Source organism: Pinus tabuliformis, chromosome 1_2 (genome assembly GCF_031772625.1).
Source record: "Pinus tabuliformis cultivar Carrire ecotype Pingquan chromosome 1_2, CPIR1, whole genome shotgun sequence".
Classification (NCBI taxonomy): Eukaryota; Viridiplantae; Streptophyta; class Pinopsida; order Pinales; family Pinaceae; genus Pinus; species Pinus tabuliformis.
This window is the reverse complement of record NC_142298.1, coordinates 168,437,806-168,453,401: the sequence shown is the minus strand read 5'-3', so window position 1 is coordinate 168,453,401 and position 15,596 is coordinate 168,437,806. Positions and strand designations below refer to the sequence as shown.

General features: G+C 36.1%; 1 long non-coding RNA gene across 1 annotated transcript; it reads right to left on the bottom strand.

The window, feature by feature from the left end:
• Positions 1-1,850: 1,850 nt before the first annotated feature.
• On the bottom strand, positions 1,851-14,164 carry LOC149205018 (uncharacterized). Its single transcript, XR_016251824.1, has 2 exons — positions 13,359-14,164; positions 1,851-2,222 (listed from the first exon to the last, which is right to left on the bottom strand). It is a non-coding gene; the product is annotated as an uncharacterized LOC149205018 (long non-coding RNA).
• Between the last annotated feature and the right edge of the window lie 1,432 nt (positions 14,165-15,596).

The window sequence follows — 15,596 nt, the reverse complement described above, 5'->3', positions numbered from 1 at the left end:
CCGTTGAGTGCCTAGCATGTGGTAGGTGGACCTACAATCATATGAAATTGAACAGGTCCTCTCTATTTTGCAGGGATCAAAGATGAAATGATGCACAAATTATTGATGAGAAGAGAAAAATTCCTTGGAGACAAATGGGATCCCCTATGATCAAATATTTAAGAATTCCCAAACAGAGGATCCTGTATTGAAGGTCATTCAAAATGGTAGAAATATATTTCTCTGTAGAATACCAATTTTGATAACTTAATATTCAAATCAGGACAACCCATTTTTCTCCTTTGTTGTTCTTTATCTCACACTGCAATGGGACATTGCATCAATTGATTCTAGTATGTTTTCCCTATCTAGATTTAGAATGGCAGAGTGAAGGAAGTCACCTTTGGAAAAGTTTGTTCATTTTTTTTCTCCTCGAGGTCTAATGTTGGAACCTAGGCTCTGATACCACTTCTAACCCCCTACCCCTCATCTAACACACTTACTTTTTTTTTCCTTTTTTTTGTAACTAAAAGGAAACATTGAATTTGATATTAAGTTCCATATCTTTCACATGAGAGGAGCCAGGGAAATGTTCCTTTATTATTTACATGTAAGAGAATACTTATATAGGAGTTTATTTCAACTATGAAAGAATACAATGAGGACTTAAAATTTGCAAATCTTCAAAACTGGCTAGGGCATTGGACCAAACAAAACCTGACTCGTTAAGCCATAAACTACAAAACTGTTGTGGAACTCTGGAAACAAATGAATTATCAAACAAATAGCGACATACATGACTTCGAGAATCAAATGCCTTTACACTTTACATATGAAAATATGCAGTAAAAATATTTAGCTCATAACTACTCATTTATATTGCACTGTTGTAAGAAAGGATGATCATATTTTATATATTTTTTCCAGTAAGGCCTATACTTCGTCATTGCCAGCTCTAACCAAGATTTCATGTTCCCATTGTAATGAACAATCCATGCTAGGTTTATATTCTAAACCCAGCATATGCCAAGACTTGTCCAAAGGATGGGTCAAGACATAAAATATGATCAATCCAAGGGGTAGTGTTCCAAGCTTCCACAACACTCTATCCTCATTCATATTTTTCCACTTGTGATATATTCCAGTTATATCTTGTTTCTTCCATTCTTTGAGATCAAATACATTCATCCCATATGCCCAACCACAAGCATTAGGATCAAAGTGCCTAGCTATGTGTGGATTGGAAAAATTAAGGTATTTGTCAAACCGGTGAAAGCTTTCTCCACAAGTTTCCACTGAACCATTAACCTTTCCATGAAGATCTACTGACCACAAGGGCGTCAAATCTTTCTGCACCACAATATCATCATCCAAGAAAGATAAGGCAAACCTTTAACCAAGCAGGCCTTTGATTCTTTTACAGAATTGATGAAAAAAGAAGAATCAATAAGGCAGCATGTTACCATCAATACAAAATTTCTTGGAAATAATATACACACGAGTCCAATCTCTTGCATGTGTTAGGTTTCTCAAACCTGCATATCATCCTATAGCAAACATGGTACAGAGATATTCAAATACAAGACAATACTAATAAATTCAAAATAAACATTTAGAGTAAGTTTAAAAATAATCAGCACTGCCCACGTGACATTGCACATGTTGACTTGTTATGTAAATCACAGGTAGAACAACCTTGAAGACCTTGAAAATCGTGAACATATAAAACTGATATCTTGACATCTTCTCATTCCAACGAGACACCAAGGAAAATAATGATATTAATAATTACCTGTTACCATGGCAAAGAGCTTAGAAGATGCAACCCCAAACCACTGGAGAACACCAAATTTGATAAAGCTCAGAGAATGAATGAAATAAATTTTATCTTTTGTTGTACGTCTCCAGTCAGTTGGTATATCTGGATAAAATTATAACCTACAAATAATTTTGGAGGGTTGTTTACCCTGCCACTCTTATCAAAACTAAATGTTATCATCATTATCCTATTAAGCAAAACAAAACAAGAGTTCCCTCTTCGACCTGTTCTTCAATCTAGCTGGAGCACCTTTTTCATTTTCTCGTAGACTAAATAAGTAACACTAGTTGTTGGAGCCACTTTCAGCAAATTTGGTAAAAGGCCCTTGTAGAAACCTGTAAACCCTTCGTTCTGGAGGGTTCTCCAAAAAACATCAGACATGCCCTCGTATCTGGAAGGTGAATTCATAGGTTGAGCTTGTAATCTGCACATCTAAAAAGTTCATTCATTAAGTCAAAAAAATTCTGAAGAGTGCACCAATATAAATAAGCATCTAAAAGAAGACAGTACAACCATGGAAAGCCTTGATTACATCTTTTGGAACTTAACGTGTCCTGACAAGTTGCAAAGGATAAACACATGTTGCTCCAAGTGCCCCTGAAATTGTTCCACATCCTAGTTGCACAACAAGACCTGGGGCTATGGGAATGTATCCACTCAAATAAATGTTATTGAAAGCTCATTTTTCATATACACATAAACCATAATATACATCGTGATTAACTTTGAGATTAACAAAGAGGCCTACACAAGCAATCTCGAACAAACGTAAATTGTATATATTGCGTTGCTCAAAGTTCATGAAAAATCTCTGAACTTGGTTAAACAAGAAAAATTATATTATGATATATGTAAATTATATCTTTGATTTAGGAATTAATATCATCAACAAGAATACCTTAAGATAAGAATGTCAAGAATGTCTACTTTTATCTTAAGGGTGTCATGTGAGGTTGTCTATGGAAGAAGACAATGACGTTCTCAAAACAATTAAGAAAACAAGAATAATGAACTTGCAGGTTTCAAAGGTCATGTGTGAACAAACGACTAATAAATTATCACAAGTTTAGTCACGATTTACAACTAGATGCTTGTTGTAGAGGCCACAGTATTGTTAAAATAAACGACATGGCTATTGATGGTCATATTGAATTTTGAAAAGGTACAAATATGGTATGAAACAAATCTTGCTTCAATTTCAAAGGATAGTACCAATAAAAGTGAAGCTGGCTATGCTGAACCTTGAGCATTTGAAATGATTTCTGAGCTCAAGAATTTAAGGAAGAAAAACCTAGCATCATTTTTAATGAAGTGACTGGCTGACCATATTTTAATATGATGGATGGTTTTATTGATGGAACAGTTAGCAAGTTAGCAACAGTTTCTTCCAACAAGATTGCAAAGTCTAGGAAATTATTAGCCAAAAACCACCAGCTCCAGCAGGCCTTGACATTCTCTCTCTCTCTTTTTTTTTCAGTAATAATATTTTTAGTTTCTAGCATTTTTTAAGTTCCGGAGCATGCTTCACTAGGAAATTATTAGCCAAAATAAAATAATATCATTATTAGTCTTCTATTTAATTGACCCTTTCACAATGCATGACTCCAAAAACAAGCTTACATATCAGCCCCCTCACTCATCCTTCGCCACCAACTCCAACAGGCCTTGACATCCTCTCTCTCTTTTTTTTCAGTACTAAGGTTTTCAGTTTCTAGCATTTTTTAAGTTCCAAAACCTTATTTATAATTTGTTAGCTAGACATTTAGCTCTTAGATTTTTTCTTTTTCTTAAATCTCAACATCTTTTACTTTTATAATTACTTTAGATGTTATGGCACTTGCACTTTGCATTGGCACTGGATGTACTACTATAGTTCTATTGACCTGCTTTTGTTGTCAATAATTGAACATTAATAGAATGATCTTATCTTATCTTATGCATGATGTTTTTTGTTTTCTTGAGAGTAATCTATTTTTTATTTTCTTCAAATTACAGACATTGGCTAAGCTTCCCTTGGAAGAAGACCTTTTCTTTTTGTGCTTGATTTTTCCTGCACGCAGTGCCCAAGGTATTAATCACCTAAGGATATGAAATGAAGTGCAAAGAATTATAATTAAGGCCTTAGGCCCTGCCTTATGGTAATTCAAAATTTGTTGAATATTGTTAATACAAAAAAATGCATCCACAACAAATATTCTATTGTGGCTAACCCCCTCTAAAACGCATTGCAGAAGAACTTTGTACAACACTCAACAATAAAATTGTCACCTGAAAAGTTGTAGTTTAGAGTGGTTTAGAATCTGGATGTCTATATTTTTGTAGAAATTCAAGCCAGCTCAGAAGATACTGTTTAAAATAAAAAAACTGAGAGGGTGATAAATCCCACGAAGGAAATTGAAAGTCTCCAGAGACTAAAGAATCTTGAAGATAAAATGTATGCAGAAAAAATCTCCAAGAAATTTAAATAATTGTGAAGAAAGCAATGTGAATGAAGAAAATTATAAAAGAAAGTTATCTTCTGGAATCAATTTCACAGAACATGAGTTCAAAAATGAGCATGATAACTGGTCTACTCCAATTACATATCTTAATCCCCAGTATGAAAAGGAAGAGGGAGGGAGAAACAACAGTATCAAAGTTAAGCCCAAGTCTGCCACTCCATTTAAGAATGAGAGTGTACCAGAAATCATTTGTGAATAGGTTGCTTTTAAATCTCCTAAAGTGCCAACAGATCCTGGGATTTCCTCTAAAGAGAGAGAAGCTCGGCATGTTGATTCTTAAGGAAAATGTGTTGAAAATAAACAGTAGCAGTAAATGGAAGAAACATGTACGGAACAGACCATTCAACCAAAATGTGAATGGGGATGAAACAAAATTAGGAAACAGGACGGTTATTATCAGATTTATAGAGTAAAAAATCAAGACAAGTAGATGAGATCAGTTGATGGTCCCCCAAGGTGAAGTCGAGTGTGGTGCAATGAGACACACAGCAGGCCTCCCAGATAAGATTGCATGTGTGAGAGTCTGCTAAGGATAAAAATGCTATATTTAGAGTCCAGCATCTGAATGAGCCGCTTCTTTGGTGCACAAAATGTCGGTAGCACTAATATGGAAGATTTTGGATACCTTCAGTGCTTATGTATCTCAATAAGCCCTGCAATGCACATAGACATATTCAAATGGGAAAAACACTTTGGTTTGACAATGAATAATTCCCATAGTTTCATCTGTTTGTTTCGCCTTCGTACCCTCTTTATATGCACAAGGAAACATCAAGTTATGAGAGTATCAATTTTAATGTTTTCATGCTTTCCCAGGAACACTGGATGTAGACAGTTGTAGTAGATTCTTTTTTCATCAAGTCTACAAAAGAATTAAAGGTTTGTTTCCACCAGCATGTTACCATCAGCTCTAGTAGACCTTGACATCCTCTCTCTCTCTTTTTCAGTACTATGATTTTCAGTTTCTAACATTTTTTAAGTTCCTGAACCTTATTTATAATCTGTTAGCTAGACATTTAACTCTTATATTTTTACTTGTTCTTAAATCTCAACATCTTCTGCTTTTATAATTACTTTAGGAGATGTTATGGCACTTCCACTTTGCATTGGCACTGGATGCACTATTGTAGTTCTATTGACCTTCTTTTGTTTTCAATTGTTGAACATTAATAGAATGATCTGATCTTATCTTATGCGCGATGTTTTTTATTTTCTTTAGAACAGTCTATTTTTTTTCTTCAAATTACAGACATTGGCCAAGCTTCTCTTGGAAGGAGACCTTTTCTTTTTGTGTTGTATCTTTCCTCCATGTCGTGCCAAGGTATTAATCACCTAAGGATATGAAATGAATTGCGAAGAATTAAAATTAAGGGCTTAGGCCTTGCATTATGGTAATTCAAAAATTGTTTCAGATTGATAATACAAAAAAATGCATTTACAACAAATATTATATTGTGGCTAACCCCCTCTAAAACGCATTGCAAGAGAACTTTGTACAACACTCAACAATAAAATTGTCACCTGAAAAGTTGTAGTTTAGACTGGTTTAGAATCTAGATGTCCATATTTTTGTAGAAATTCAAGCCACCTCAGAAGATACTGTTTAAAATCAAACACTGAGAGGGTGATAAATCCCACGAAGGAAGTTGAAAGTCTCCAGAGACTACATAATCTTGAAGATAAAATGTTGCATATTACTCCCTATCTTTGACATTTTTTCTTCAAAAAAAGTTGGATCTTACCATTGGAGATAAAAACCAGGTAGCTATGATTTTTGGTAATTCATTAACATGTTAATATCCTTTTGTGCACACCTATAGAATAAAAAGAAAATATTCTTGATTTGAATGTAGAAAAAAAATTGGGACGTCACTCAAGTATCTTCCATCAAATAAAATCCCTCTTTTGCAGCTAATGAAATGAAATACACATTGTACGTAATAGTGAAAGTGTGCAGAGAAACAAAGTAATGCAATATAATCATGGTTACCAAAACAAATTGGAAATGGTTAAAAAATTGGTAAGGATACAGTTTAAGGGTTAAATGCTACTGAATTATTTATAAAGCATTTATCAAAAGATATTTAATTCACTATACTCACATAGAATAGTTTGGTTTGGTCCTATATAAATATATCATATTGTTGAACAAGGAATTAGGCATTAGAAATTTCTCCTCTGATAGCCTAGAAGTGGCCCACAATCCTATACTGACAATTTTCAATGTAGGCTAAAATTTTGGTCATGAAGACAAAAGCCTTCATCCCTTCTTGCCCTTTGGCTCAATCCATTTTTTAGTTTCCTTTGTTATAGTTGTAGGCTCAATCTATTTATTACTGCAAATCATTTCCTTCAATTTCAACAGAGCTCAATTTGGGTAGACATGTATATCTAAGTCATAATATCCCAAGGCAGTCAGCCACATTTCCCATAAAACCAAGACAAACGTGGATCAAACAGAATGGAACATGTATACCAAAATTCCTACCATCTTCTAGTTTAACCAAATCAAAATTGTATCCTATATTCAAAATCAATTAAACTGAAGGCAGTGATCCAGAAGAGAAGAAAGCATTGAAGCCATCATTTGTGAAATGATCCAGTGATCAGGTGTAGGACCAACCATATTTTCAAGATGCAATAAGGTATGCATATGGGCTTTTACAGGTTAAACAATAAATTTCAATTCAGGTAGGACAAGTACATCCAAGGCATAAGATCCTGAGACATTCAACCCAGATTTGAATACCACCCCAACAAAATGGGGCAACCAAGAATAGAACATGCCACATGCATGATTCCTACAACTTGCAGTAAAACATTTTAAACTTATGGAAATGATTTTGAAAAGAAAAAGGATCAAAAGTCATTATCAAAATCATTTTAACTCGAAGGAAATTATTCCAAGGAGAAAAAAGCACACAAGTAATTACTTATTAAAAACACTTGCACATACTAGAGCATGCTCGGTCTTTCAAAGAACATAAAGGAGTAAAAATAGGCTTTTGATGCTTCAAACCATCTTCCCTTCCGCTCTCTTTCAAGCAACATAGATGGATCTTTTCAATAAAATTAATTTGGATAGTGCCCCAGTTCACTGGGACTATTATTTCTTTTTGTGAATTCAAACAATCCCCCCTCTTTCAAGAAACACACTTGGATCCTTCTAATAAATTGACTTGGAGAGTGCCCCAGTTCCCAAGGATTGGTATCATTTTTTACAGTCCAAACCATCCCCTCCCCCTCTTTCAAGTAGCACAGTTAGATCCTTCTAAGAAAAGTGATTTGGAGAGTGCCCTAGTTCAGCAGGACTGCTATCGGCGATATAATAAAGAGACATAATGTGATGATTATAAATTCTTAAGGTGCGAGTGAGTACCTTCCAATTGGAAGATGGGTGCCTAAGATAAGCATGGAGTTATGCTTAATCCTTGAGCTTTGTGTTGAAAGAATAGCAGGAAAAATAGGAGAAGAAAGCACAACAGAATGACCAAGAAAAACTGAAATGAATTTGGATTGGACTTTATTAAACAATGATTCTCCGTGTTTTTATTTCATAGGCATTCGATAGTTTTATATCACCAACTATCGTTACATAACTAATTATTCGGTATACAACTGTCTATTTACATTTACCTAAAGTTACTAATTCGTTGTCAAACTAACAAACTCCACCTTGACAGCAATTTTCCCATTCATCATCTTTCCTGCAAGCCAAGAGAAGCTAAACACCACTGCAACTTCTCTACTGTAACCGGCTTTGTGAATATGTCTGCACAATTTTCTCGTGTATGGACCTTTTTAAGAGCTACTTTTCCGCCATCGATCACATGTCTCAGAAAATGATACCTTACATCAATGTGCTTGGTTCTGCTGTGATAGGCAGGGTTTGTAGCCAAGTGAATAGCACTTTGACTGTCACAAAGTACATTCACTTTCTCCTACGTTCTTCCAATTTCATCGAGCAGACCCTTTAACCAAATTGCTTCTTTACTAGCATCTGAAGCAGCAATATATTCGGCTTCGGTAGTGGACAATGCAACTGTTTCTTGAAGCTTTGACATCCAACTAATTGCCCCACCTGCAAGAGTAAAGACATAACCTGTAGTAGATCTTCTTTTGTCCAAATCACCTGCATAGTCAGCATCTACATATCCACAGACTAATCCTTCACTACCGTTAAAGACGATGCAATGGTCACTTGTGCCTCTTAGATATCGAAGCACCCATTTCACTGCTTGCCAATGTTCTTTACCTGGATTTGCCATGAACCTGCTGACAACTCCAACTGCATGTGAAATGTCAGGTCTTGTAGATACCATCGCATACATTAAGTTTCCTACAGCGTTTGCATATGGTACATGAGACATATACTGCTTTTCTTCATCAGCTCTAGGACTCAAAACCGAAGAAAGCTTAAAATGGGAAGCTAAAGGAACATTAACAGGTTTCACATTATTCATAGAGAACTTTTCAAGTACCTTCTCCACATACTTCTGCCGTGACAACCAAAGCTTACCATTTTTCCTGTCTCTGTGTATCTCCATGCCCAAGATATGTTTTGCTGCTCCAAGATCCTTCATATCAAACGTCCTAGAGAGTTGAGCCTTTAACCTGTTGATCTCTTCCATGCTTTTGCTTGCAATAAGCATATCGTCAACATACAAAGCTAAGATAATGAATATGCCATTGAAACTTTTGAAGTATACACAATGATCATACTCACTTCTTATAAAGTTCTGGCTTACCATGAAGGAATCAAACTTCTTGTACCATTGTCTGGGAGACTGCCTCAAACCATACAATGATTTCCTGAGCTTGCAAACTAATCTTCTGCTGCGACCTCGTACAAAACCTTCTGGTTGTTCCATATATATCTCTTCGTTCAAATCACCATGTAGAAAAGCTATTTTAACATCTAACTGTTCTAACTCAAGATTAAGCAACGCAGTTAGTGCCAACACAGTACGTATAGAAACAAGTTTTACAACTAGAGAAAAAATCTCATGAAAGTCTATACCTTCAACCTGAGAATACCCTTTTGCTACCAGTCGCGCCTTATACCTTTCAATACTACCATCAACTTTCCGTTTCAGCTTGAAGACCCATTTACATCCAACAACACTTCTCCCTTCAGGAAGCTCTACAAGATCCCAGGTATTGTTTTTGGCTAAGGAGTCCATTTCTTCTTCCATAGCCATTTTCCATTTCTCGCTATCTGTATCATCTACTGCTTCCTGATAACAAGAAGGTTCCCCATCTTCAGTAACCAAAGCAACAGATGAAGCAGAATCTTCATACCTTTTGGGAGTTTTCCTTTCCCTTGTAGACCTTCTCAGAGTGACTAGTTGCTGAACTGGTTCAGAAACTTGCACTGGTTCAGAAGCTTCAACGGCTTCCTTTGTGTCTTCAACACCTTTGTCTCCAGAAGTCTCTCCTTCGTTTCGACTGTCACCGAAAGATCTAGCCTCCAACTGAACTCGTTGACTCGGCGATACCTGTACCTGTTCAATTCTTTCAACATTTGATTTTAATAAAGAGGATTCATCAAATGTTACATCTCTACTAATGACTATCTTCCGCAATGTAGGATCCCACAACCTATATCATTTCACTGCATAGTCATACCCAACAAAGACATAACATTTCGACTTTGGATCTAATTTTGAACGTTGATTTTTCGGAATAAGAGAATAAGAATCACAGCCAAATATCCTCAAATGAGAATAGTCACAAGACTGACCTGTCCAAACTTCTTCAGGAATTTGACAATCAATTGCTACTGAAGGTGATCTGTTAACTAAATAACAAGCAGTAGATACTGCTTCTGCCCACAACTCCTTTTGCAAGTTAGCATTGGAGATCATGCTTCTGGCTCTTTCCATAAGAGTCTGATTCATACGCTCAGCAACACCATTTTGCTGAGGAGTATAAACAGCAGTTTTGTGTCTAACAATGCCCTCATCCTTACAGTATTGTTCAAATTTAACAGAAGTGAACTCACCACCATTGTCAGTTCTTAGACATTTAATAGATTTGCCTGTTCTTTTCTCTACCATTACTTTAAATTGTTTAAAGACATTTAATACATCAGCTTTCCTTTTTAGGATATAGACCCAAACTCTACGAGAGTAATCATCAATGAACGTTAAAAAATACAATGCACCTCCATATGACACAACAGGGGAAGGCCCCCACAGATTAGAATGAATGTAGTCTAAAACATCTTTACTATTATGATTGCCAACTTTAAATCTTTGTTTACGCTGTTTTCCATACACACAATGTTTACAGAAATCTAAATTCAAGGATTTCAGACCGGGAAGAGATTTACGTTTCATTAGTATATGAAGACCTTTCTCGCTCATATGACCCAAACGCTGATGCCACAGACGAGTACCTGCTTCTTCCTTTTCTGACGCAACCGCTGCTTCATCGACCTGAGTACTTCCTTTTAACCTGTAAAGATTTCCGACCTTTTCTGCCTTCATAACCATAAGGGCTCCTTTGAAGACTTTCAAGACGCCATCCTGACCTGTAAACTTATAACCATCTGAATCCAACACTCCCAAAGAGATTAAATTTTTCTTCAAATCAGGTACATGTCTAACACTAGTTAATGTCCTAACTGTGTTATCATACATCTTAATCCTGATATCTCCCATCCCAACAGTCTGACATGACATATTGTTACCCATAAACACAGAACTACCGTTTACATTTTCATACGAAGTAAACCAATTTCTATGTGGGCACATGTGATGCAAAGCACGAGAGTCTAACAACCATCTATCAAAACTCTGAGAGACATTACATTCAAGTGAAGTTTCATCTATCATACACAATTCTTCAGCAGATAAAACTTCGTCTACCATACCTGAATCGGCCTGATTCGCTTCGTTCTTCGGGTTTTCGGATTCCTTCCGTTTCCAACAGTCCTTCTTCAAGTGTCCAACTTTACCGCAGTTCCAACATTTTGTCTTACACTTCTTGCCCTTTGATTTCGACCTGGAAGACCCCCTTGGTTTTTCTCCTCTTTCCTTTGAGCGTCCTCTAGCGACCATGGCTTCTGATGCAGCTGTTTCAGTGCTGGATTTTCTTCGTACTTCTTCAGACATAAGAGCTCCCATGACTGATTCAAACTTCAAAGAATCAGCAGAGCTGAAACTAATTGAAGTTACGAAGTGATCCCATGATTCAGGCAGAGAACACAGCAAGGTTATGGCTTTATCTTCTTCCTGTATTTTGACTTCCATATCTGTTAATTGACAAATTAGTGTATTAAAAACATTCAAATGTTCTGCAACATTTGAACCTTCTTTCATTCGAAGACTGTATAACTGTCGTTTTAGATAAATTCTGTTGGTTAATGATTTTGTCATATAGAGTTTTTCAAGTTTTTCCCACAATCCTGACGCCGTAGTCTCTTCAACAATGTTGAAGAGAACTTCATCTGCTAGGCATAACCGGATGGTACTGAGAGCTCGGGCATCCAAGTCCTCCCAGTCTGAAGTAGTCATGGTTGTAGGTTTCTTAGTTACCCCATCCAATGCCTTGTGCAACCCTTGTTGCACAAGCAGATCCTTAACCTTCAGTTTCCAAAGAGCAAAATTGCTCTTTCCGGTGAATTTCTCCACCTCGAATCTTGCATTCGACATCTTGGCCATTTTTCCTCCTTCCTAGGGTTTCAGTCTTTCTAGGGTTTTATATTTCCTTCTTCTTCTTTTTTTAGGTTTTCCTTCAACTAAAGAGTATATCTCCTTATTTCTCCAAATAGAAAAAAAACCCTTAAAATTTTTATTTTCTTCAATAATAAAAAAAAATTGTCTCCTTATTTCTCCAAAACCCTTAAAATTTTCTTTTCTTCAATAATAAAAAAAACTGTCTTCTATTCCTCCTATTTCACTCACACATTCCTTTAAAAAAAAAAATTCTGAAACACTTTCTGAATACAAGCCCAGAATTATTTAACAATGGCTGAAAAGAAAAATGATACCCGGTCTGGAACGCTGACCTCCTGACAGAGATAACTCTCACGCTGGATGCCTGACAGAGACTGAAACTCCTCTCACGCAGGCTTCAGATCTTCATTTCACACAGAAAAACACGCAGCTTCGCTCTGGCAAATACGCAGGCTGAAAGAACACTTCAGATCTTCACACGCAAGGGTTTGACTGAACAGTTCACGTAGACTTCAGATCTCTGCCCCCTCACGCAAACATGCAGCCACCATTACGCTCCTCATGCCAGCAAACAAAAAACTCCAACAGTTCACGCAGACTTCCAGCGACCATTACGCTCCTCATGTCAGCAAACAAAAAACTCCAACAGTTCACGCAGACTTCCAGCCACCATTATGCTCCTCATGTCAGCGAACAAAAAACTCCAACAGTTCACGCAGACTTCCAGCCACCATTACGCTCCTCATGCCAGCAAACAAAAACTCCAACAGGCAGAGCTCTCCACGCAAGTTGAAATGCTCAACTGCTCCAACCGCCTGCCCCACGAAAGCTTTTGGGCATTTTTAATTGATAAAGGCTCTGATACCACTTGTTGAAAGAATAGCAGGAAAAATAGGAGAAGAAAGCACAACAGAATGACCAAGAAAAACTGAAATGAATTTGGATTGAACTTCATTAAACAATGATTCTCCGTGTTTTTATTTCATAGGCATTCGATAGTTTTATATCACCAACTATCGTTACATAACTAATTATTCGGTATACAACTCTCTATTTACATTTACCTAAAGTTACTAATTCGTTGTCAAACAAACACTTTGCCATGGAAAAGTTAAAAAAAAAAATCAAATAGATGACACCTTAGACAACTTCTATAACAATATTGAACTAAGTTCTCCAGACCTAATGAATATATCTCTTAATGGCTTGCCTTCAATGTAAGGGAAAATGAAACATGCAGGAATGCACACATAATAATACCTCTAATTTGAAACCTTCACTTAGTAATTTTTCACAAACATGGACACCTATGGTATAAAATTATTTTTGAAACAAAATTTTAAAATGAAACAACAAATAAACAAACAAACGACTTACCAAGGATCCAAAAGACTTAAAGTATCCAGATCCACTCCAGCCACTATATCAAAAGTGTTGTCCAAGTTTCCGATACTGAAGTTGATCTTCCCTCGACATCGTTTGAGGAATTGAAAATGAAACATCAAGTTGTTTCCCCACATAAGAATAAGACATTAATTCTTCTTGTAAATTATACCCACCAACATTGTGGGTTGCAGGTGTAATCGGACGAGGGTGAACATAAGAATTCCAACGGTAGCATCCATATTTCATACAAAATAAATAATGCTCCAATGAAAGCTTGTATGAAATTTGAAAATTTTAGCGGAAACGCCATGAATGCTCAACATCTCTGGCACCCCATTTTCATTTTCAGGAATCCTCTATCTTACAAACCCACTTCAAAAAAAAAGCTCAATTTCGCAAAAAGGGGATCAGATTTTGTGACACAAATGAAAAATCCGTAAATTACAAATCCAATTTAGACAGGAGCCTTATTGGGTAGAAATCGAACCAAAATTAGCATCCGAACAGAGGATTTCCTGGTTGTGCTGCTATAATCTGAAATAAAAGAAGATTGGTGGCAAGAATGCCATAATTGCAACAACAAAAAAGTAAAGAATCACACAAATGTCCTGGACGAGATCCTGCTCCTTCTCTTGAACCACTGTGAAGAGGACGACGAGGATTTATCCATTAATCCCTTCGTTTTTTTTTTATAACAATTTGATTATGTTTGTGTCTAAAGTTATGGGAATGGACATTGCAATGGAAGATTGTAATAATCTATTATTTCTAATTTCCCCATGTAAGATGAACAATAAAAAAACGGAGCTGTCTATAATGCGATTTTTTGAAGATTCCGTCACATGCGATTTTTTGAAGATTCCGGTGATTGAATTCGGCGGAAGAAATTGAGGTTAAATCTTGATTTGTTGCAGTTAAAATGGATTTTTAACTGCATATTTGGATTCAGCACCCTGAAAAACCCCTGGGACGCTTTGATTGTGCAGAAACTAGCTAACAAACTTGCGATTCCAATAAATTGCTGCCGGATTTTGACCAGAAAAACCCACCGGAAAGACTTCCAAAAAGTCGCATTATAGACAACTGCTAAAAAAAACATAGTCCCGCTTCAACAAATTTGATAATTTAAAGGTCATTGGAAAGCTTTCATAATAGACATTTATCCAATAGCTACAGTGAGTTTAAAATCGAACCCTGAAGAATAAGAACTAGGCCTACATTAAGTACATCAAAATACACAATAGAGAGTATTAAAACATTGTTGTCAGAAGCTGGAATTTCTCAAAACTATAATTCGGCTTCAAATGTGACTCAAAAGAAATATACATTCTTGTATGTAAAGCATTGAATTTTCTCAACTTGAATTTTCTAAACTCGCATAAGTTCCGGAGCCACATTGTCCATGGTATTCAATATTCTCCCATTCCACGAATTGAATAAGGGTGATGTTTTAACTCGAATATCAAGTTTATTCTCTTAATGCAAAGGTGGTAGTGGAAATACTTAGTTGATACTCCCACTGGCCGCACAGAGGCCATGTGCTCCACCCCCTTTCCCTTCAAAATTCTTGTGGTGGTGGTCTAATTTTATTTTTCGTTCTTTTTAATTTTCCAAGTAAAAGAACTATTTTCAACCATGTGTAATGGCCTTCATTCTTCCCCAACCATTTTCAGTTGTTGAAAATAGTTTTTTCGAATGAAAAAAGATTAAATCTAGCCGTTTATAGTGTGGTAGAGAATTTTTGTAGGTTCACTACCCTAGGCTACCAAATATGGTGACACAACCATTCAATCATATGATTGAAAAAACTAACAGACTCTCCAAGAAAGGTATTCTTAGAAGAAATTATTGACCTAGAGAACTCATCAGAACAAGGATGGTCAAACATGTAAAAGTTAAAAGGGTAAACACAAAAAGTTGATTTCCTATTGATTAATATAAATAAATCCTATTTACTTCTATAATTTGTCATCTTGAGAGAGATGACAAGTTTGGACCATGCCCAAATCACCAAGATTGTTCCTTGTTACACACATGACCAATGTGAGCTACCAAACCATGGAAAAATTGAAATTGAAATATATAATGACATTCCCCTAAAGACAAAAGAGGTCAAGTGAACTAGAGATTAGGCCCATCATGAGAAGCCCATATATAAAGGTGGGGTGTGTGGGCAAGATTCCCCACTAAGATGAGAAATAAATAACAATTGAAGTGAACTAGAAAACT